Consider the following 25,138-nt stretch of genomic DNA (forward strand, 5'->3'; position numbering starts at 1 on the left):
GGCTAGGTGTATCAAACGCATTTTGACTTAGGATATTTTAAAATAGGAAGATCTGTATTATTATTCTACTACGGTGACCTCTGATTTATCAGAAGAGTTGCCCTTAAATTCACAGTCACTTTTTAAATTTGTGATGTTTTTCTATGGCTGTTAAAAGAGAAGCATTTGAATTAAGGTTAGAACATATTTCTTAATATTTTTCCTTTATATAGCTTACAAGCATTGATAGATTGATAATGACTGCCTGTGTGAAGAATTCAGAGGATAGTTTCAAACTGGGGCAATGGGTCCAGGACAAATTAGTGGTGTCTATCGTTGGCCCAAGTGGGAAAGCTTCAGGCATATGTGTCATATATTTACTGTCTTTATCTTAAATTTTTCACAAAGAATTAATTTTAAATGTTTTATTCAATAATATAATACAATTACAAGATCAGAGGTAAGGCAACTATAGCCAGACTGCCAATTCCAGCCACTGACTGTTGTTGTAAGTAAAGTTTTGTTGGGACACAAGCACACAACATTTGTTTACCTGTTACCTATAGCTGTTTTTGGGCCACAACAGACATATTGAATAGTTGTGACAGAGATTGCATGGCCCATAAAGCCTAACATATCTGCTATATGGTGTTTTACAGAAAATAAATAAATGAATTGCCACCTCCTGATCTAGAGGGAAGCTAATACTACCTTCTCGACTCCTTTCCCCACAGACCCTATGGCGAAGGCGACTTAACCCCTTCATGCTGGCCCAGCCTCATCTGGTCTTTAGTCAAATGAATTTTATTCAAAAGCTTAGATGGCTCAGCATTAGGTTAATTCATGACCTCAAACAGGTCCTCAAACATGATCTTAAATATGACCTTGGCAGACCTTATTTAATAGTTTACTTTAATATTTTAATATTAAAATATTAAACTTTAATAATTGACAATTGTCCATGTTCTGAAACCAAGTTGCCAGTTTGTATGCTAATTCCTACAAGTCTGGAGTAACAACATCTCTTCCCTACTGCCTCTCTATCCAGTTCTTCCAGAAGCCAGCCACCTATCTGAAACCCAATAGGTCATCCATCACAATTCTAGTAGTTACCAACTACTGCTGTGTATAAAACCACCTCAAAACCTATGGCTTCAATGCAACAATCATTATTAAGACACATATCCATGGGGTAGCTGCTTTAGACTGGGCCTACTTATGGGTCTGCTGGTTAGCCAGGGACTCTGCTTCAGGATGGGCTTGGCTAGAGCAGTTTAACCAGTCAGCTCTGCTCCACTTTTCTCTCATCCTTCTCCTAGGATCAGTGGACTAGTTTGGGCATGTCCTTGTCCTTGTGTTGGCCTAAGCAAGAGAGCAAGCTCAACCTCACAAGTGGATTTCAAGCCTCTCCTTGCTTATCCCTGCTAACATCCCATTGCCTAAAGCAAACCACAAGGCCCAACTCAGAGTCAAGGGGTGGGACATAAGCTCCATTCACAGAAGGAGTTCTACTAAGTTACCTGGCAAAGGGCATGAATAAAAACCATTAATGCCATCCACCACCAGGATGCTCTCAGAAGAAGAGTCAAATGGCCCATCTCTCCAATATTGCCATGAACCTGATCCAGAGCTGAACAAAACTACAAGCGTATTATACCATGGTGCACTCCTAGGAAATAAATGCAGGGTGCCGTTCCAACTCTTTTGATCCCTAATTCCAAGCCATGCACGAGAGGTGGAAGGAAAGAGAATTACATTTTAACCCAAATTCTACCATCAGCAACGATATTCTTGAAATACACAAACCTTTTGGAAGGTGCTCTTCTATGTGAAGCCCACCTGCACATCAGTCAGAGCCACACCCTTATCTCACAATCCATGTAACTGGAATGATGACAGTAAGCCATCAGGCAACTTGGCGATATTTACCAAATCAATACATGCAGTTGGTTATTTTTTTAACTTTTATTTTGATATAATCATAGATTCATAGATTCATATGCACTTTTAAGAGATAATACAAAGAAAAACTGTATGCGCTTCACTCAGTTTCCTCCAGTGGTAACATCTTTAAAATCTATGTATAATATCACAACCAAGATATTGACATTGATTCAATCCATCAACTTTATTCACATTTCATCAGTTTTACATGCACTGTGTGTGTGTACGTTAAGTTTTATGCATTTTTATCTCGTGTGTGGATTTGTGTAACCACCGCCATAGTCCAGATGTCAAGATACAGAATTGTTCCATCAGGCATGTATTGTTAACTAGTCTCAGACCAATGAATTCTATAAAGGAGCTCAGAATCAACCTCACTGTAGGATTTTCTTTTAAGTCTCAAACATTTGGTTCATGTCATACAGGCATAGCCTCTGTCAGACACAGGATATTTGTCTCTTTCTTAAACAGGTAATTGCCTGTTAAATGAGTCACGTAACTACTCTCCTCTCAAGTGACCATGGAGTGCTTATACAGTGTGTATCTTCTTACAAATCTAATAAGAGCTGTGTAAAATGAATTAAAAAGTGTCTCACTGAAATGCTATCTCAAGGGAACCCAGCTCTGCCCATTAGGTTTGAAGCTGTGAAAGAATCCGAAACACATTGATGAGTGAGCCCCATTTAGATATTTTCTAAAATGAGATTGCTTCAGGTTTTTTTATTGCTGATCTCATCAGAAATGATTCTTTGGCCACACTTGTTGTTTCGGCTCTGAAATGCCACTTAATGAATTACTGTAACAAATGACTTGGGGCTCCCATTCTTACAGACATTTCATAAATGGAAGATTTGACAATGGACTTGATGAGCCTGGAATTTCATGGTACTCATTACCAGAGAGGGGGCTATATTTCTTGCTTCAGACTCCACTTCTGACTTTTCTAAGTAAAGATGCCAGAAAAATGTGGTCTTGACAGGAAACATTTATGGATTTGCTGCTGTGTGCCCACTTAGCACGTTGTGTTAGGACTTGGGGTGATGCACGCTACCCACAACTCTGCACAATACAATCTACTGTACAGAGAATAATCATAGAACAGGGACACCAGGAGGACTTTCATCTAGTCAAGGGGTTTACAATATTATTTTAACATTAGAACTTTAGTTCAAATATATCCTTTTAAGATATATTTTAAAGGCTGTACATAGACATAGTCTGAAGAGTCAAACAGTCCTACACAGCGCAGTGTAAAAATAGCAAACTGACTTAGAGTTAAGCATCCTTGAGTCTGCTAAATCCCCAGTGTCTAATTTGTTTTTGCTCTTGTATTGTTCTTCGTTCTCTCTGTCTGCATGTTTTAATGCCTTCCAAAAAAGAATCTCTTTCTTATCATTTTAGAGTTTTGGGAAGAAGCAGACAAATAATTATGTTTACTCTGCCATGATTTACCAAAATAGTCAATGTAATCTCATTCTGACTCGGTAAATCCTGAAGACTTCCTTCGTATTAAGCACCCACTTCACCCCTTCAGAATCCCCTGGAATCATCTCCCCACAAAATTCTAGTTTCCTTGAGACATTGCTTGAAACACCAACACTATAATCCAGTCTCAGCATTTTATAGATGAGAAAACTGAGTTAAAGTGAATTGCCTGAGAACCCATAAATAGGCAGATGTAGACCTACAACCCACATCCGCCTTCTAGCAGATGCTTTTTCTAATACACCACATTGCCTTTATTTAATTCTGGAAACAATGAAACTATTGGAGACATTATAATAGTGTCTATTTAATCTATTGGTTAATTATTTATTCTTCATTCAACAAATTTGGACACCTGCTCTGTGCTTGATACTCAAGATTAAATAATAACTATCACAAGCATGATCTTTTCCTTCCTGAGGTCCACAATTGAGGATACAGAGGTCATTATCTGGCAGTTTGAAGGCCAGATTTGGCCAGCAGATGTGCTTTATTTGGCCTGTCCATTGTTTTATAAATTTATTGCCAACATTCAAAAGTTGAGAGCATTATATTAAAGGCAATCTGGCTTCTCTTGAAGGATTATAGATCTGGAAAGACTGAGCCTTGAGTTCCACCTGACGTCAGCAGACTAGAGTAAGATGTGGCAGTCCCTTGTGGCTAAGTGTGTACCCTCTGTGCAACCCAGTCCCCACCAGTCCATTTCCCTCTGTCATGTTACCTGCCTTCCCCCTGTAGAAATTGGAGTTTGCAACTTCCCCCCTAGTGGTTTTCAAGTTATGCTCTGTGGAATCTTAGGAGTTCTGATGAGGGTCTCAGTAGGTCAGGTCTCAGGTCCATAAGTCAGGCCTAATGGATTCTAACAGAAAGATTGCTTCACTCTTCCCTGTTTTATATATTAGGCATCCATTTAAGCCTCTCTTTCACTGACTGCTGAAGGGAACTATAGTTGAATTCCACTCTTTTACAGTAAGTGTTTTAGTAGGTAGTATGGACAGTAATTATTGTAAAAAGAGGAAAGGAATCAAACTCCAATATTTGATGCAGGCTTCACAGAGGGAATAGGGTTGGAACTAACCTAGGGATAGCCTTGAAAAGAGACAAAAATTTAAGATGGAGGGACATAACATAAATAAAGGTGCAGCAAAAAGACCAGGCAGCATATCTCATAAGAAAATGTTTGATAAAAGTCAGGCTACTCTGAGAATCCTAAAATATGTTAATAATATATAAATAAACATATCTAATTGTAAAGATACCTTTCAAAACATAATAAGAACATTACGAAAACTCCACCAATTTTATTTGCCACTGTCAGCTTGATATGTGGACTCTCCAATAGTTTTTTGAGTAACTGTTGTGGTTTATATGTAAATACGATAAAATTGGAGCTCATTTTCTAAGGAGCTTGGTGAAAGGATGTGTGTTTCTGAATACATGACTTTATTTCAAAGAAACACACAAACTCAATAAAGACCTGGTGAATAGTTGTTTGATTTTAATTAAGATGAATCTGTGAGTTAACACTAGTATATAACCACTCTTGTTAGAAGAAATACTTTGTATGTTTATATTTTAAAAATCAGGTTTCTTGGATATTTTAAAGATAAAGGGCCATTTGGTTGACTATTTTTTTTAAATGTAAATATTATTATTTTCTGCTTTTATACTTTTAGCATTTAAATTGTGAGGCCTCATATAGAGACAATTGCTTATCCCATTATAGGCTTGATTTTTAAATATTGAAATCTGCCTGCATAGCAGTTTGTCGTTTTAATCCTCCTTTTCATTATTTCCAGGGCATAGAATAGAACTATAAAAGATTTTAAATCACTTTCAACTCAAAAAGCCCATAATCACAAGATTTCTTCTTCTGTCTCTCTACCCAAGCAGACATGGAGAAATGCATGGAGGGTCTATTTCATGGATTCACATATGTTTTTATGGTGATATCTGCATTTAATAATTTACCAAGAAGTTCACACGGAGATGCTTATTTAATACTGAGCCTCACCAGAAATTTCCAAGCTAAAAATAGTATCTTCATTTTATAAATACAAAATTAATTTTCAGAGGGACTAAATGACTTCTCCAAAGTTGGTTTGCTGGCTCTGATTTGGGGCCCTAACTTTACTCAAGTGTTTAAGTAGGTGTTCAAAATGTAGCAACCCATGGGGTTGTTAAAAGGACAAAATGAGATAACATAGGAACAGTTTATATAGAAATTAGTACCTGGTAGGGGCTTAATAAATGCTCATATTAGAAATCATAAAAGGATGTCAACTTGCTTATTCAAGTATTACATCTGATTCTCTCTCCCGCTTCCTATTCTATGATGTTGCAAATGTGTTGAAGAATCTGGGAGTGTGTTCAGATTGAACATGGCCCAAAGTTATAGTCACTCATGCCTTGTGGGTCACTGAGTTTTCCAAGGAGGTGATGGTTACATGTCAGACCCACAGGACCCTTGAGCATGTAATTTAGTTTACTTCACAAAACTTCTCCAAATGTTGGTTCATTTGCAAGAAGACATAAAATCATGAAAACGTAGACTTCCAAGCTGTAAACGGTCATCTTACCAAAAATCCTTTTCAAGTTTGAATCTCTCCAACACCATTTCTACCCAATGGTCGTACATTTTGTGTGTGGTCACCTCTGAGAATGGGACACACGCTGCTATCTGGGGCAGTCCACTCTGTCTCAGATGGTTCTGACTTTGGAAAGATGTTTATTAAATTGGGGGAAAATTCTATCACAAAACATCCACCCATTTTTGCCAATTGGAGTAAATTAATTACATTCCTCTTCCTAAAGACATTCTTCAAAATTTGAAGACAGTTACACTGACCGTGTGAGTAGACACTCCCTCCAGTAAATTATCCTTAAGGCATTCAACCATTCCTCTTTAGACTTGGGAAAAGAAACTCATCTTCCTGGTCATTCTCCGAATGTCCTCGACTGTATCCTTATCATTTTTAGATTAAATGCCCCCAAACTGAGTGTAGCACCATAAGTGTGATCTGAACTATTACCTTCCTGATGCTAAGAACACTATGCTTTGATTGAGACAGCCCGGTAGTGACTCTTGTCAGTTCCCATTATGCTTACATAAGTCATCTCAAATGTGGAAGCTCTCACCTTTTATTTTTTTCTCTCCATTGTTTTTTTAACAATGACACTTCCAGGTGACATCTCTCTATTCTTTTACTCAAACGATGATGACAGAGATGCAGGGGATCATAGACACGAAGTAGTCCAGAGGTTACAAACTAGCCCACAAACACAATAGATCTGGTATGCACAGATTTGACATGTACGATATTTAAAAACGAATGGCAGCCCATCTCCAGGGCTGTTGGCACCTACAGCAGGGCAGAAAAATGACCTGTAATTCTAAATGACCACAATCACCTGGAGCCAAGTCTCTGCTACCTGTTTAGACAGAGCATGCTTGTTTCAGGTTCTCACACCTGACTCTTGACTGATTTTCATTACCTGCCTGCTCCCTGAGTGAGTACACAGACGTCTAGTGGTTTCAAGGGCTTTCATCTGACTTCCCTTCACCTAGTCAACTTCCCTCTCATTATTCCCAACACAAGTCTCTGTTTCTAGCTTCGCTTCTCTTCCTAAATTCTCCCTGCAAGATCTCATCCAGTCTTGTTGCTGGAACATCATCTATATACTGATGACTCCACACCTGGACACTCTCTCAAACTCTGGAATAGTCCTCCTAGTCGCTCTTCTTTTCCTAGCCATTTTTGTGTCTGTCCCTCTTCTCTGTATGTCTGTCCTCCCTCACCCATGTCTTACCCTGCTCACTCAGAACAGTCTTCCAGATCATCTGCTTGCCGTGTCATCCCCGCTCATCCAGAGCAGTCCTCCACGTTTCTCATCTGTCCTGCCATTGTGTCAGGACTTCTGCTCTGCATTTCTTCTTGGTCATCCAGAACACTCTCCCAGTTTCATATCTGCCTTCATTATTTCTGTGTCTGTGGATCTGCTTTGCATTTCCTCCTTTCTTTTTTTTTTGTTTTTTGAGGAAGATCGGCCCTGAGCTAACATCTGCCAATCCTCCACTTTTTGAGGAAGATCGGCCCTGGGCTAACATCCATGCCCATCCTCCTCCACTTTATATGGGAGGCCACCACAGCATGGCTTGCCAAGCAGTGCGTCGGTGCGTGCCCAGGATCCGAACCGGCGAACCCCGGGCCGCCACAGTGGAGTGCGCACACTTAACCACTTGTGCCATCTGGCTGGCCCCTGCATTTCCTCCTTTCTAAGACAGAAGTTCCAACTTCCTTCTCCTACCTTCCTTCACATCACTCTCCTCTTCATTCAAGACCAGCTTTTGTTCTGTTCTCGAACCCAGTGGTTTCTAGGTTTGGTTCCCAGACCAGCAGCAGCAGCTGGAAATTTGTTGGAAATGAAAATTCTTGTGCCCAACCCCAGACAAATTGAATCAGAGACTCTGGTGGTGAGGCTCAGCCATCTGGATTTAACAAGCCTCCCAGGTGATTCGAATGCAAGCTTAGGTTTGAGACCCACTGCTCTCTAATCCACCTGTTCTCAGCCTTGGCTGACATTTGAATCACCTGAGGAGGTTTTTAAACACTATCCATGTCTGGGCACCACCCCAAACAAATTAAATCAAAGTTCTCTGGGGGTGGAGCCCAGTTATAGATAGTCTTTAAAAAGCCCCCCGGGTAATTCTAATGTGCAATCAGGGTTGACTTTAATCTGCCAAGACGTTTCCTGTTATCAGGCCTTTACTTGGTGCCTCTGTCTGAGAAGTTCTTTACTGTGCTTCATATGCCTTGTTCTCTTTCATTCTTCAGGTTACAGTAAAATTGTCACCCTCTCAGAGAGGCCTTCCCTAGCCATCCTAACTCCAATATCCCCACTCCCAAGCTCTTTCTCCTCTAATATTTTCTTAATCCTACTAATCTCTAATTGAAACTATTTTGTTTAATTGTTCATTTGCTTATTGGCTCCACTAGAGGATCAACTCCTATGATAATAATGACTTCTTTTCAAGGATGAATTCCCAGCTCCCTGGAACAGGGCTGGGCACATGATGGAAGCTCAGGAAATATTTGTTGTGTGAAAGAACAAACACCACACAGACACAACATGCTGTTTATTCCAAACTCTGTGTTTTTGATGATCTGGTTTTCCTTGCCTACAATTTTGTTCTATTTTCATCATCTTTGATTTTATGATTAGCAGCATTCTCAGAAAGGGCCAGAAGATCTGCCTTAATTCTTTACCTGCAACTAGTTCTTTCTTTCCTGAGGTCACGTATGACTTTGTAACATTAGCTATTCACTTTTTAAAAAAATGTACCATGAATACTTGCCTCTAACATGAGTTCCCGAAGCACATAGACCAAGTTTTAAGTCTCTTTGTGTTTGCTCCATGGTGTGGATGGAGGATGCTGCTGGGTACACATGAGTAGATACTTTCTGAAGTGAATTGATTTGAAGGAAAAAGCTTTTAGTCAATAGTTTTTAAAGCCAAGGGACCACTGAAAAGAGAGAGAGAAAAAACAGATACAGGAAAGAACATCTGGTTCAATACAGAAGTTGAATCTTTTAAAAAAGCGAGGACTGGGTGTCTAATGCATGTCTGTGTATTGGGAATGCTGTTTCCAGTTGTTACCTCTTTCTATTCCAGTGCTTTTGAAGAGCTAGGTCTGTACAGAAATTCCCCTGTACCCCTTGGCCATCCCTTCCTTTTCTCTCTTAAACTGGACAGAACACCGAAACTAGCATTCACACCAGGGAAGGCTGGGTAGCCACAGGCAGCCTTTCATTGCAAGTAAGCTGCTACAGAAACTCCACTTCTATGATGTTACATTGTCTATATGAGAGCAATCAGAGACATCAGCTGGAAATCCCCCGACACTGAGAAGGAACTGAGAGGCTCACACACTGCTCCTTGAAATGTCTTACTGGGAGACCAGCAGGGCTCTTCAACACGAATTAACATCCCCACCCTAAGAGACTGATCTGTTTCTCCCGAGGAGGGAACGCCTGCTGGTTTCGGCTGGACGGAGCCAGAGAGAGGACAAAACCCTCAAATGATCGTCTAATACGTTGGGATTAGGATGCTTTCATCTTGCACTGGTCCAGGCAGCACATCTTCATCATTTATACCTCAGGCTGCCTGATGAACCAGAGATAGAATTACTTAGACATGTTTACTCTTAGGCGTAAACTTTTATGCTTGAAGATGTAGGCTGGCCCCAACAAAACTGTTATGGGCTTGCTACCATTTTACCTCTCTTGACTCCAGCTTCTTTCTATAATCTGAAAATTCAGAGAGTTGCTTGGATAATCCCTCTAAGTTGTCAAGAATAAAGAATTGGAGATATAGATTTGCCTTTATCTCCCTTCATCTTTATTCATGCACGAGCATTCCCCTGCTCCCTTAATAGTCACTCCTCCACCAAGGAATCTACACTCCCCAGAGCTGCCTACTGGATATCTACAGCCTTTGTCCCACCTGCACCTGCCCTCTCCTGTACTTTTCCAAATTCCGCAACTTTCCTTTCACCACCTTCTCGGGTCAATTTTTTTAAAACAAGGATACTTGCTAGAGCTAATGTGATAAAACTAATTTGCACTCTGTTGATGACCTAATGTGTTACCTTTTCCAAGTGATGGACTAGCATTTAAAGAGATTTCTTACACTCTATAACTCAAAGACTAAAAGTAGGAATTTCTAGTAGCATTAGAGATACAGAAATACAGGGAAGATTTGGGCAGTGGGGAAGGGCAAGGTGTGTGGTGGTCATCTCAGTCACAACACAGGGGCCACCTTCTTTATGTTCTCTCAGAATGGACCTAATTAGCATAATCCAATTTACCATGCTCCATGCACAGCACCAAAGCATAATTCTTCATGCATGCCTGGAGTTAGAGTCTCTGCCCCAGCCAGACATGCAGTGTCCGAGGACTGGCCGTAGTGGAATGGGGAAAGGATAGATCTTTCTAGGCTTACAGAGAGGGAATTTATAAGAAGAGAGGAGAGAGAAATTCAACATTTTGGAGACTTAGAAGATATATTTAGCCTACCTTCTGGATGCATTTAAAAAAAAATCCATTGAAGTAACTTATAAGAAGTGACTTCAGGCAGAGTTCAGTTCAGTTTAACATATTTTATTGACTGCTAATGCAAAATAATTAATGATAATAATAAATGACTAATCAGTAACACTGAATTAGCACTTACTTTGTATCATGCACTCTGCTAAGCATGTTACATGGATTATTTCAATTACTAATTTCATCAACCTTTTTTGTTAGGCAGTGGTATTCTAGTTAACTGGCTCTCAGGGGAGAAACAAGAGAAAAGCCCTGGTTTTTAGCATTTTCTGTTTGCCGTGGTATAAACATCCCCAACATGAATGATTTCAAGCTACCAACAGCTCACAGAATTTCTGAATGTATAACAATTGGCCCACAGAATTCCTGACTATAACAATTGGCTGTCATAGCTAGTAGGAGCTGGTTCTAGCACACCATAGGTGGTAGGTATTTTATTTTCCCCTTAGATGATCAATTCATCCCAATTTGCCTGAGACTTTCCTCATCTTAGCATTGAAAGATCTGTGTCTAGGGAACTCCTTCAGGCCCAGGCAAAGTGAGACTGTTGGTCATCCTATCCTTTGTCCATATGAGGAAACTGAGACTTAGAGAATTTAGGAAACTTGTCCGAGGTCACAGAGGTTGTAGGCAGCAAAACTGCTTTCAGGACCTAGGAGATCAATTACACAGAGCCTGTGAGCCTCACTGCAGCCAAGGTCAGGCCTTCCATTCTTCAGCAGAGAAGATTAGCCACGAGTGCAAAACCAGTCATAAAAGAGAGGATACACATATGCACACAAATACACACAAATGCAAAAACTCAAGTGCTCTGTGGCAGAATTGAGGTGTATTTTATGTATATCAAAAAATGGACGACAGGCTGGTCATTTTGAGTAACTCGAAGATTGAGCTCAGTCTTAATAAAGCGAGATCTCCCAATAGGAACTGTCCACGGTCTTCTCAAAACCGCACTAATGTAGTTTATATGAATCCTCCACATTATACCGTGGCCATAGATGAAGCCAGGCTCCACTTCTCAGCCCACAGCCACAGAAATATGATCAATGCTACATCTTTTAATAACCTAGGAAATTTTATGTGAGAAAATTTGCCTTTTCTTAATGATGCACTGTTGAATACAAGCTTCATTATCTATAACACAGTCCTTAAATTTAGGAAATCACTTCAATGATTATTTCTAATGAGTATCAAGATATTTATATAAAAAGCAGAGCTTTTTCCCTCCTAAATTGAAGCTCATGAAGTCTAATGTATCCTTTAATGAGAATATCCTTCAAGAATAAGTGTCATGAATAATAATGTTAATGTTCCATTATTTGTTAAGGAAAAAAAAAAGTTTGGTTTGGAAACTTCGAATTTTGTTTTTCCATTTCTGATATAGGTTTTAATAAATGTCATCTGTAAAAAGCCGAATGATTTGTTTAAATTATAGTGAACATCACTTTTAACCTAATAGACACCTTTTAACGGGTAAAATAGATCATCTACTACATAGAGATGAGTTATTCTGATTTTGCAAAATGCCATACTATTCTGAAAGCATTAGAAGAGTGCAAAATGACATTAATTCACAACAAGCAATGTTCCAGAAGAATTGGTTCGATAAAAATAGATACATGTGAAAAATAGCGATTCTCAGCGCCCATGAGCTATCTTAATTATCTTAAAAGCTTTCAAGAAACTCTTCCCAAATACTCTTTCTTTTTAAAAAACAAATCTAATACACACTTCAACCCGTTAACTTTGGAAAATAAGTATATGTCAAATAGGGCTTTTGTGTGTGTGTGAAGGATAATGAAGGAAACAGATATATTTAAGTTGGGGGTCATAAAATAATCACCAGAAATAGATTTGAATTTTATTTCACAGCAGACTTTATGTCTCTGAGGTATATTTCACTCCAACATTGTATGGGTCTAATAATGCAAAAGAGATTTAGAAAAAATCTTATAGAATGTTCGATCTTACCCTTGGGGAAAAATATCATCTGACCCAAATTGGTAGCAAAGAACGTGTGTGAGGGACGTGAGGGTGAGGAAAACTGAGAAGAAAAGAGAGTCTCTCCAATATAAATCAGCAATTTTGTGTTTTGCAAAAAGAAGACGTTTTCTATTTTTATCTGTTTGTTTTGCCTGGGGGCCCAGAATTTAAATTGATATTCCTAAACTTACACACCTGATTTCAGAAAACACGGATTTGAAAGAATAAGATCCCATCACCCTTGAAAGAAACTTAACAGTTCTGTTTCTGGGATGGTTCAGGTTCAGTTTTACTAGTGTGATACAAACAATTGGATGTTCTAGAATCAGAGATTATGACCTGAGTTCTCATTTGGGTTTTAAGGTCACTGTACCTCCAAATTTTCTGCAAATTTTGTCTGGGAAAATTATTAAAATCTCTTATCAAATTCTCAAAGTGGTGAGAAACTCAACAAAATTTAAGAATCTCTGGTAGAATTTCATTATATAATTCAGTATTTATGTGTCCTTATCGTACACTTGGTTACTTAGAAGATGTACAATGAAGTTATAATGAACCCTAGTCACATTTTTACTACACTTTAAGCTTTTGATAAAAAGCTCACAAATTAAAGCAGATGGAATGAGTCTAAATGTGAGAAATTCCAAAATAATTAATTATTTAAAGATACGTATTATACACTTTAACAATATTCTCAAACTGTACCAGTAACATGTTCTCGAGACACATGGACTGAGTTTTATTTTATTAGTGTAAGAACTGGTCTTTGGTCAGGGGAAATCGTCTGTATAACATGATTTCAGGGACGTTATTAAGATAAGCCTGAGCCCACAAATGCCCGATTACATTGCTAGGCTGGAAATTCTACCCCTACAGATCCATTCTTCTATCTTGTCTTCCTTTGCTTCAGCTAGACTGTAAATATCCCTAGGAAAAAAATCATTTCCTTAACCCCCATCAGTCATTTACCAGAACCATGAACTAGATCATGGAAGCCTCTCATGACCTCCTATATTTTGAAAGGGAAGAGGAAAGTGACTCTTAATCACAAGGAGGAGAAATGAAGTTTCCACCGAGAAAGAAAATAATTATGAAAATGGAAGCCAGGAATGCTAAAGATGGGTCTCACTCACTTGTCATTTATCAGCATGTCATTTATAATTAACAGAAAAATGCATCAAAAATAAGAACTAAAAAACATCTTTAAATATATACTATGTATTTAAATAATTTAAAGTCTATCATCATGGTTTTTTCTAGCAATTGTACTTCCTTCAAAAGTAAAAAATAATAATAATGAAAATAATAATTTTTATCTATGTCAAATTTTTAATGAATCAATCTAACGAGGTATTACTGTATTTTCCTATTTTTTTATTCTCTTCTTAATTTTTAATATTACATTACTCTGTTTTTAGACTAATATGACAGGTTAACCTAAAGTGAAAACTGCCTCAAATCCTCTCTTTGCAACTCTTCTACTTTTCACCTCTTGCTTCCAAGAATAGAAATATTGTTTAAGCAATAGCCTTTTAAAAACTATAAAGAAATGCTGATCAAAAGGGAAGCTTTCCAAATGCTAGACACAGAGAAGTAACTAAAATATCAGGCTCAGAAACAGAAGCTAAAGCTGAAATGCTTGTGGTAGTAGTGACACTAGCTAGAGGCCTTAAGGCTGAGTTTCTGATTCTGGTATAGGAGGGAGAATCCAGGCCCCAGGCCCTGAGGACACAGGAAGAGGAGACTGAGATTCCTTCAAGAAGTTGGAAAGCACAGGAAGCAACAAACAAAAGAAGTGACATATGAGACAGACGACACAATAGGGAAATTTGAACTCTGATAATATAAACCTAGAAGAATCTGAAAGAGATTTTAAAATAATTTGCATTTAAAAGGTTACAAGCAATAAAGGGAGAACTATAAATGATACATAAAGAAGAGAACAGTATATACCAAAGACAGAGAGATTTTTTTAAATAACCAAATAGAGATTCTGAAAATTAAAATATATTCATTCAAATAAAAACATAAGAGAATGAATAAACAGGACACTAGACATAGCTGAAAAAAAAACGTTGTGAATTGAAAACCAGAAATGAGAAAAGTACTCTGGATATAACTCAAGAAAAAAGGCAAGGAGAAACATGTAGTCATGGATATGAAAAAAAACAGAAAACGTGTCAGAGGAGAAAAGTATGAGTCTCAAGCCAAATGAGCCAAAAATAAAACTACAACTCAAAGTATAATAATAAAATGTTAGAAAAGAAAGACAAAGAAAAGAGGCTTAAAACATTTAAAGAGAAAAAACAAAATTAATTACAAAAAAACTGCAATTTGGCAGCTTTCTCATAAGCAGCAGGAAATGCTGAAAAACAGTAGAATGGTGTCTTTAAATGCTGAGGGAATGCAAGTGTCAGTCTATAAATCTATAGGCAGATAGGGTATTATTCAAGATAAGAGGAAATAAAAAGATTTTGAGATCCACAAAGATTAACAAAAGTTACTATTGATGGACTGAAACTATAAGATAAACCAAAATATAAATGTCAGAAAAAAACATTAAACCCAGAAGAAAGAAATGGGATGTGAGATATAAGAGATCTACTAAGGCTTACAAATTTTCCTACACATAGATGCTCCTTATTAAAACCACTAAAATTCAGTAAGAAGAAAATTAAACTCAGAAGAAAGAAAGAGGATGCAATAAATAACTGTGAGTGAAGAAACGTATTACCATGTAAAGTAAACTCAGTAAATATTGATGTTAAAAATCATCATCATAATAATAATGACAAAAAACAGTTCTGGTGTTAGATTTAATAATAAGGTGGAACTAAATTATAAGCTAATAATAAATGAAAGAGGGAAGGGGAATTTGGAGAAAAATTTTTCTAGGGTTCTTGATTTGCTTGGAAGAAGCATAGAGACATAAATTAACTTTAGAGTTTGCTAAATATATATGTTAAAAATTTGTGTGCCCTTCCTCTTTCTCTTTTTATTTCCCTTACCTTCCTTTGGTGAATAATATAAGCCTAAAACTATTAGATGGAATCGAGCAAGGTAGGTGACTGTGCTGGAATCAAGGCAGCTACAGCGAACTGGAATGGAGCCCAAAGAGGGTAATGAGAACGCTCATGGAAGGTGGATGTCTGGCAAGCATAGGATAAGGGGGTATGTCCATGCAGGAGGTGGCCCAGTCTGAGGTGTTGAAGTACGAGCAGGATTAGGAGGGTGTCCACATGGGATTAGGGGGTGAGAGATGATGTGGCAATGGGTGTTGAAACCTGAGCAAGGTGTCAGAGCTCAAGTGTGATGAGGAGGATGTCAATGCAGGGGGCATACGCAGCCTGAGATGTGGAGCCCAAGCAGACTAGAGGGTGTCTGCACTTCTGAGCAGCCAAACATGGAATGTTGAACCCAAGCAAGCAAGAAGGGCCTCCGCATAGGAGGGGCATCACAGGGTGAGGTCATGAGCCTGAACAGGCTGAAAAGCATGTCCATGCAAAGGGGTGGCTCCAAGTGGGGTTTCAGAACTTGGGCAGGATGAGGATGGTACCTTCCCAATGGGGTATCCAGCATCAGGGGTTGGAGTCCCATCAGGGAGAAATGTGCCCCCACATGGTGGGGGGTGGGGGTGGTCTGACACTGGATGTCAGAGCCTGGGAAGAGTGAGGAGGGTTTCTGCTCAGTGGACAGCACAGCAGCAGTGAAGTGAGATTGTTAAAAACAAGGGGACTGATTCAATAAGTAAATATATGAAGGATAATAGGAGGCAGGTTTCTCAGTGTTGGAGACAGGAGTTACAAATACAGAAAGGGAGAAAACTAAACTGAACCTTGTACTGCTGGACTGGAATTAGAAGCGTAGGCTTGAACACATGGTTTTCAACTTATAGAGATAAATATAAACTTTTTTGTCTATGTATATATATGTATTTATATACGTGTGTGTGCATATACTGTATTGTGTGTGTATATGTTGATATATATGTGCAATAAATATACAATGTGTATATACTATAGTTCTGCCTGAGGGTAGCAACACTCTAATAGTAATGAGCACTCCAGGCACCCTGATTTTGGCTTCTAAATACCATTGTCCATTAATAGAACCAGGAACCCTGGGAGAAATATCTCATTCCAGAAATCAAAGATATGCCCAAAGAATGATGGAGACATGTCAAAAAGACATGGGAACTATCTTGAAGAGGATCTCACTTGCCATAGATCTGAAGCAACCCATGTATCAAAATAATGACAGTAGCAGAGCAATTTATAAGTGTAGTAGAGAAAAGAAAATATAGATAGTACAAATTACAAAGAAAAAAAATCAATAGACATCAGAGAAGCCAAAGTGATTCTTGAAAAAAAATTTAAAAATCCCTTAAAATAGACAAAGCTCTAGGGAAAATAATATAAGAAAGAAGAGAGAAGACAGAGAGAAACAATATCAACATCACAAAAAGTGCATAATTTCAAGTGTAGTAGAGATTTAAAGACTCTTAAGATAATTCTATAAAAAAGTCAATTAATGTACAAACTTCGATAAATGTACAATTTTATGGAATATCATAATTGGCTAATAATTTATTGTATAATATATATTAATTGGTTAGACAAATAGTAACATTAGAAGAATTGAATTGGTAGTAAATTTTTACCTCCTATGTAGTACATAATTTTTCTACACACATACACTACAAAAGAACACCAGTTTTGGACCGTTTTATTGTCAAGTCTCACTGAACTTTCAAGGGACACGTAATTTCTATCTTACTTGAAGTGACTTAGAGAAGAGAAAAAGAGAGATATCCATCCTTTCCAAAGTATGAGTCTAGTATGTGTTTGATATCTAAATTCTGGTACAGATTATACAAAAATAAAATTATAAATGAATTTCGTTATGAACATAGATGCAAAAATCTAAATAAAATATTAGAAAACCAAATCCAGCAGTTTGTAAAAGAATAATGTGTTATGATCAACTAGAAACTATAGAAAAAATACAAAAATAGCATTACATAGTAGTATGTTAATGCAATTCACCACGTTAACAGATTAGAAAATAGAAAACATGCCATCGTCTCAACAGTTGCAAGAAAAACAATTGTTCAGTTCAATACTCATTCTTGATGAAGTCCTTAGCAAGTTATTAATAGGAAGACACTTCCTTTCCCTAGTAAATTTTATCTGCATCAAACAGTGCTTCATGGTAGAAGTTCAGAAGAAGTTCTTATAAAGTCAGGAATAAGATAAAGATGCCTGGTATCACCTCTCCTAGTCAGCATTTTCCTGGCAGTCCTTGCTGAGCTAATAATAAAGAAAAAGAAATGAGCATAAGAATTTTTACAGGCAAAGAGATGATAATTTTTATAAATAAAATACAAAAGAAACTAAAACAATGAACTAAAATTTAATAAGATTATTCATCAGGGTTGCTAGAATTAATATGAGCACAGAAAAACCCATATCATAACAATCATTTAAAACATTTTTAAAAGATACAATTAAATAATATCAACAAGAACAATAAGCTACTTAGGAAAAAATAAACAAAAATAAGCAAGAACAGAGAAATGTATAAAATATAATTGAAAATCCCCAAAGAATCCTTGATTAGATAAGGAAGTATACCATATTTGTGGATAGAGATACTTAATATCATAAAATGTTAATTGTCTCCCATATTAGTCTGTATATTTACGTATTCCATAAAAATATCAAACATGTTTTTTGATAGAAAGGCAAACTATTATTGAAATTCGTATTAAAGAATAAAAGTTAATTGAAAAGAGTGAACAAGGATGTGGGGCTTACTCTGCCAGAGAGCCAGAACTGTTACAAAATAATAGTAATTAAAGTAATACACAACAAGATAAAGGACTCAATGCAACAGAATTGAGAGCCCATGGAAAGACCAAACACATATGGGCATTTGGTATACGATAAACAACATTACACATCAGCAAAGGATGGTGTTTGGCTAACTAGTTTTCTTTATAGAAAAAAATTAAATTAAATTTCAACTTCATATTATATCCTCAAATTGATGTCAGGGGATTATAGACCAAAATATGAAAAAAAAAAAAAAAAAAGAAAAACCAAACTTGAGTGTCATTAGGGAAATATTTAATAGAATTTCTTTATAAACTCTGATAGAAATGTATTTCTTAGCTAAAAGCATAACTCAGAAAAATAAATAAATAATGGACTACATTAAAATATAAACATCCCTCCCATAAAGGCACAATGAACAAAGATAAACAAGCAAAAAATGGAAAGAGAATATTCCCAATGACTAAATAAAGAATTAGTACCCAAATTTGAAAATAATCCTATACAGCTATAAGAAAAATATAAGTAATGATGTCAGGACATGGACAAAGGACTTATATAAGCAAGTCACAGAAAAGGAAGTTCAGAGACAAATAATCTGCACCAAAACGGCATAATCTCATAAGGTATCAGCAAAATGAAAATCCATGCATTTTTTTTAGATTTTTATTTCAAAACTATTAGTTTGACAAAATACTTTTTTAAGTATAAAAGTATTAAAAGTTAATGAATATGTGGAGGAACAGTCGCTGCTGCCGAGAGAGTCAATTGTTTCTCCTACTTTGGAAAACAATTTGGCAATAAGTAGTAAGTTAAAAATGTGCTTGGGCTAGGACCCACAACTGCACTCTGGATAGATATTATGGGGAGACTCTAACAAATGCATCAGGAGACTTGTCAAGAACATCCTTAAAGCCCTGCTTATAATGGCTGTAAGAATGGCAACAAATTAAATCTCCATCAGTAAGAAAAAATATATATACATTGTGGAATATAAGAGAATACTACACAGTGGTTAAAAGGAACAAGTTAGAGCTACAAGTTTCCATATACAGATCTCAAAAGCATCAGGCTTAGTGAAAAAAAGCAAGGTGCAGACTGTTGAATGCAGTATAATATCATAAAAATCAAACACACGAGTATGTAGACAGGCACACGTATAACATCAGACTGGAAACATACACAAGTATTTGATAGTGGTAGTTTCCGGGGAAGAAAAAGGTGACAGGGTTTGGGGAACAGGCTTAATGCCGTCATTTTTTTTTTCTTTAATGTTACACTTCCTTTAAAAATACATATAATAAGCAATAATGACCATATTTTACAATTTTTGACATTGGTTACTGGGTACGTGAGAATTTTAATACTATTCTCATTTTTTTGGTACTTGATCATGTTTACTAAATTAAAAAATATATAAATGTCATTTCCTCCTTCCCTTCCCTTGCGCTGGTAAGGATGAAAATAATGCATATGCATGAAGAATCATGGTTAGCTTAATGATATATTTCTTATGGAGATTCTTTAGTAATTCACAACTAAACTGTCACTTTTTGAAAACATAGTAAGAAATCGATAAATGGCAGTAATCCAGAGACCACATGAAGTAGCTGAGAAATTAGTATTCCAAGAAAATGTCCCTGGTGAAAAGAAATCAATTTGAATCTCCAGTCTGTAGCACCTTCAAATGATCTAAGTATTGTCTTTTATAATGAAAGCCTCAAACAAAAGTTATAAATTACCAATATTAGGAAGGAACGACACAGTCTAGGAAATATGTCCTTGGAAATAGCTATAAGGTTAAATAACAAAGCAAATTTTTCTGATTTCATTATAAGACAGTGGAAGTTGTGGAGCAAATGACAAACATTTGCTTTGGAGAAACTGCATATCATTTTCTCATTTCTTTAGTCTGATTCTGTAGGTGGTCAGTTCCAATTGCTAAGCTTGGCACTCGGAGTTTAGTTCCTTTTTATGCCAAGAAAAACAGACGGAGGATAGCTAAATTGACAAAAAATAATTTACTATGGTATGGTCACAAAATTTCACACTTTCCAGGAGTTATAATAGCTCTATTGTTCACTGGAAAAAATTTAGATGGACCTAGGGCAGAGAGAAATAAGAGACTTTTTGCTTGAAGCCACGCTCTGGAAATACACTTAGATCAAAACCAAAAGAGGAAGATACTTCTGAAAAAATACGTTCACGCAGCTGGTGGGTACGATGAATTTTCATGTTGGCATACCTGATTGCTTGGTAACTCTAAATACTGTTAGGATAAGAAATAGTTTAAAGGTTTGAGATTCTTGGTCCTAGCAGATTTGGTGGTGAGGGAGCTTTTTTTAATAAAAAAAGGGAGGAATGATAAATCATCAGGGAGCAAGAAACAAAGGGCACCTGTGACAGTATTAATTTGCCATATTGGGCTATGAAAGCATCTTTGTGTCTCTGTGTCAAAATATATTGTGAAAAAGATGTGTTCTACTTCAATTACTACTGCACAATCTACTGAGAAATCATTAGCAGTGGGCCCTCGCAGAACTAATCCAATCTTTAAGGGGCTATCTTACTGTGTTGTTCTCTCTTTCAGTCACTGGTAATTTTACATTTCAGTGGATGTTGCCAGAGTGGGAGCCAATGGAATATTTGCTATAAGTACTGGGAAAAGCACAGTAATTAAGGCCATGTAGCAGTTAACCTCAATTAAAAGGAACCTCCGGGGGGCCGACCTGGTGGCGCAAGCGGTTAAGTGCGCACGCTCCACTGCTGCGGCCCGGGGTTCGCGGGTTCGGATCCCAGGCGCGCACCGATGCACCGCTTGTCAAGCCATGCTGTGGCAGCGTCCCATATAAAGCAGAGGAAGATGGGCAGGGATGTCAGCCCAGGGCCAATCTTCCTCAGCAAAAAGAGGAGGATTGGCAGATGTTAGCTCAGGGCCGATCTTCCTCACACACAAAACAAAGGAACCTCCAGGCTAAAGTTGGTTTTCTGATTTGCAGCAGTCAATTGCTTGTTCCCTTTACCAGAGTGTTAGTCAAATTCAAATCGCCTGTGTCACGGGCAGCAAACTTCATGTAGCTCAGGATTTGTTTCTGAGCCTTCCCGTCACTAATCGGTTATATAAACCTTTCTGGGTACCTCGTTCCAGGCTATGAAAATCTCCATCTGGGAACAAAACCTATGTTGGGTTATTTTACTTCATTTTATTTTTTTTAATTATCTTATCATAGTCTCTAGGCTATATGTATTTTCAACTCTCCAAATTACTTGCTGGAGGATTTCAGGAAAAGAAGCAGCAAGGAAACATGTTCACATTTCCATACCATGGCTGACAAAGTTTCCACAAAGAAAGAAAATCGTCACTCATAATATGCCATTAAAGCTGAATGCTCCAGTAAAAAGCAAGAGACCTCTATATGATAACATCACACAGGACAAGATAGAAGTCCCTACATAGCTGGGATATCCACCAAGCCTTTGGAATTCCATGTCCCAGGACCCTCCATCCTCTTGTTCACCGTAGGTGTTTCCATGGTGCATTGGGGTGGTTGACGTGGTTGACGGCGGTTGTTAGGTGCAATGACTATACCATGGGACTAATAGTTAATAGCTTGCATTAACAAGCGGATTACCACTTGGTTTATCCAATTATCTCCTTAAGTCAACTCAAAGAATTGGACCAAATATAGGGCCAGGTGAATTTTCCATTTTAATGATAAAATCAGGCTAGTCTTGCACTGATTTGGGATGGCTTCATGCTGTGCAGACTTATTTGTCCCTCAATTGTCATCAAAGGAGTTTAGCAATCTCTATTTTATACCCTTTTCTCTGTGGTCACCCCTACCCCAATCAACAAGTTTTATTTTAACCCGTTTATCTGTAGAGAGAGAGGGTGGTTTTCTCTCAGATGCTAATGAACGGTTCATACTGGCAAGAAAGACCAACACAAACAACCCTTAGGTCAAGTTCCCGCTTCTTAATGAACAGCGCCCTTGGGCTCCAGGCTGCAGAGCCAAATAAATGATACCACAAGCCCAAAAGCTCATTATTGGCCTGAAATAGGCCCAGCCTCAGGCATCTGTGGCCGTGTTCAGATCATTAATAATCTTCTACTGCTTATTGCTTTCTCCTTTTTCTATTTAACAAGTCAGCAAGGCACTGGTGTCCACCCTCCTCCACACCTGTAAGCCTATTTCTTATCCCAGATTTACCATCTCCCTATTCTCTGCCTTGTGCTTCCTATTTTTTTAATGTATACAAAATTAAGACTTTCTCTCTGGTCAATGACCCTACTTTTGAGGTTCACTAGTGGACATATACACAGCTGGGGACTTATTCTTTTTATTGTCTCACAAAACCCACCACAGAGGGTCACAACCTTGTCTGGAATTCCTTCTTTCATGTCCGAGCACCCACAAAACTGACATGAGTTTAATAAGGAAATGCAGAGCTGAGTCGAAATTGTTTTAGAGAACCTGGAGGGGTTCATTTAAAATATTTCCCATCTCTAACTCACACATATGTTACTGAACAAGTTCCCCGGAGAATAGCATGGAGTCCATGCCTTGGACATGTCTTGTAAATTAGCAAATAACTTCACTTGTAAAATATTTTATTTTTCTGGTATAATGAACATGGAAGCTTTCAGAACCCAAGTCTTTGTTTTTTTTCATTTGGTACTAATGAAATAATCTTTTATTTTAAGCAAGGCATTAATTCATATTATTCTGCCTATTAATGTTTTTTTGACAACCGCAGACATCATGATAAACAAATCTGCGTTTTCACTTGCCAAAAATTCTTGTTTCTGGAATTATGATTACTGAAAGATGTTTCATGCTGAAGCTTTCTCATCAAGGTGCTGCTTTCCCCAAATTTGCTCTAGTTAGCATGACATTGAGCTAAACATCTGTTCAATAGCCGTGTTTAAGTTTTATTTAGAATATTTTGTTTTGGTAAAGAAAAGTGATTATTTGGTAAAATTATTCTCAATAAATACTTGACAATGAAAAGCTGAAAGGAGGAGATAATTAAAGAAGAAAGCAAGGATTCAGTGCTAGCATTTTTGTCATCTAGCCAAGTTTAAAGCGTATCAAGGGTAGAGGAGAGATGCTGAGGACTGGAAGGAAAAAAATTGAAGAATTCTTCTCTTTAGTAAAAAGTAATTGTAGAAGAGTGAGAAAATGGAGGTAGGATATAATATCCTTCTAGCTCTTTTTCATCTTAGTTTAACATTTATCAATGCATGAGATAACCCTGCTAAGGGCTTTCTTCATTCATTCATTAAGCAAGGCTTTATTGAACGTAAAGAGAAATAAGACATGATTCTCCTATCCTCAAAGGGTCCTTGTTTGATCTGTTTAAAGAAGAAAATAGCCTTTCTTAGAATGAGATAACTGGAAAGGTCAATTCAAAAGACGTAGGTGACTTATTTCTAAGATGCGGAGAATCCACCTACTGTGAGAAAAGCTTTGATTGAGTTAGACTTCATGCCCACCATCAGGGAGGATTTCCTGCTGAACTGGAAAAGGAAATGAAGAATGTGACTGGTAAAGGCACAAAATCATGCTGTATTTATTTGTCACTGGAAAGTTTTTCCAAACTTTCTTTAAAAACACTTGTTATATGTTTATTTAATCTATTTTTCTAAATAGTTGTGTTTTCACTTAAAATTTTTTAAAAAGAGTAAAATATTCATGATTAAGTGTGGAGGGCCAGAAATCAGGACTGGATCCTTACCTACTGCTCCCATTTTTGGAACAGTAGCTCAGATGGCAGGGGGTGGGGGTGTTGAAATTGCAAAACTAAATAATGAAGTGATAACAAATATCAAATGGTGCCTAACGGTGTGTTACTAAATGAAATCAATATTTAGGGATTTTCCTCACTGAAAAAATATTGGCATATCCTCTTCTTCTTCTTCTTTTTTTATTCTTTTTTGCTGAGGAAGATTGGCCCTGAGCTAACATCTGTGCCAATCTTCCTCTATTTTGCATGTGGGTCACCGCCACAGCATGGCTTGATGAGTGGTGTAGGTCCACGCCCAGGATCTGAACCCACAAACCCCAGGCCACCAAAGTAGAGCACGCTGAACTTAACCATTACGCCACTGGGCAGGCCGTCTTCCTTTTAATATTGGTTAAAAGCACTATTTGCAGAGTGGCCTGAGTTTTTGCCCCAGCTCCACCACTTACTAACTTTATGAACTAGGGAAAGTGACTAAATTTCTTTGTGCCTCAATTTCCACATCTGTTATATAAAGCAGAAGGCTTGATCTAAGAATTAAAAAAGAAAATTCACCTGAAGACTTTAGAACAGTGTATGACATTTAATAAATGTTTCGTAAATGTTAGTGATGATGATGATGATAAAGATGATGGTATCACTCATTCCTTAAATAAATATTTATTGGGTGCTTTATATAGATCACATCCCAGATGTTCCAGGATAGATTGTATTATATTTAATGGTATTCCTTTAAATAAAAAAGATTTGATATATATAAAACTCAAGGTGACATTTTTATTATATTTTCATATAAATAAACTTACAAAAGAAAAAAATATTTTGCCAGATCATGAGACACAATTTCACAGAGTAAGGGCTATAAACTTTGGAGTCAGAATGGCCAGTTGATAAGCTTTGGAGTCAGCTTTGGCCAATTTACTTGCTTTGCATCCTTAGAGAAAATACATAATCTTGCTAACCTCTTACCAGTTTCCTCATCCAGAAACTGGAGCTAATGATACATATAGTTCAGAACGTTATTTCTTGATGAAATGAAATAATTCCTATCACATATCTGGA

Source organism: Ceratotherium simum, chromosome 37 (assembly GCF_057802395.1).
Source record: "Ceratotherium simum simum isolate JZ-2026a chromosome 37, ASM5780239v1, whole genome shotgun sequence".
NCBI lineage: Eukaryota > Metazoa > Chordata > Mammalia > Perissodactyla > Rhinocerotidae > Ceratotherium > Ceratotherium simum.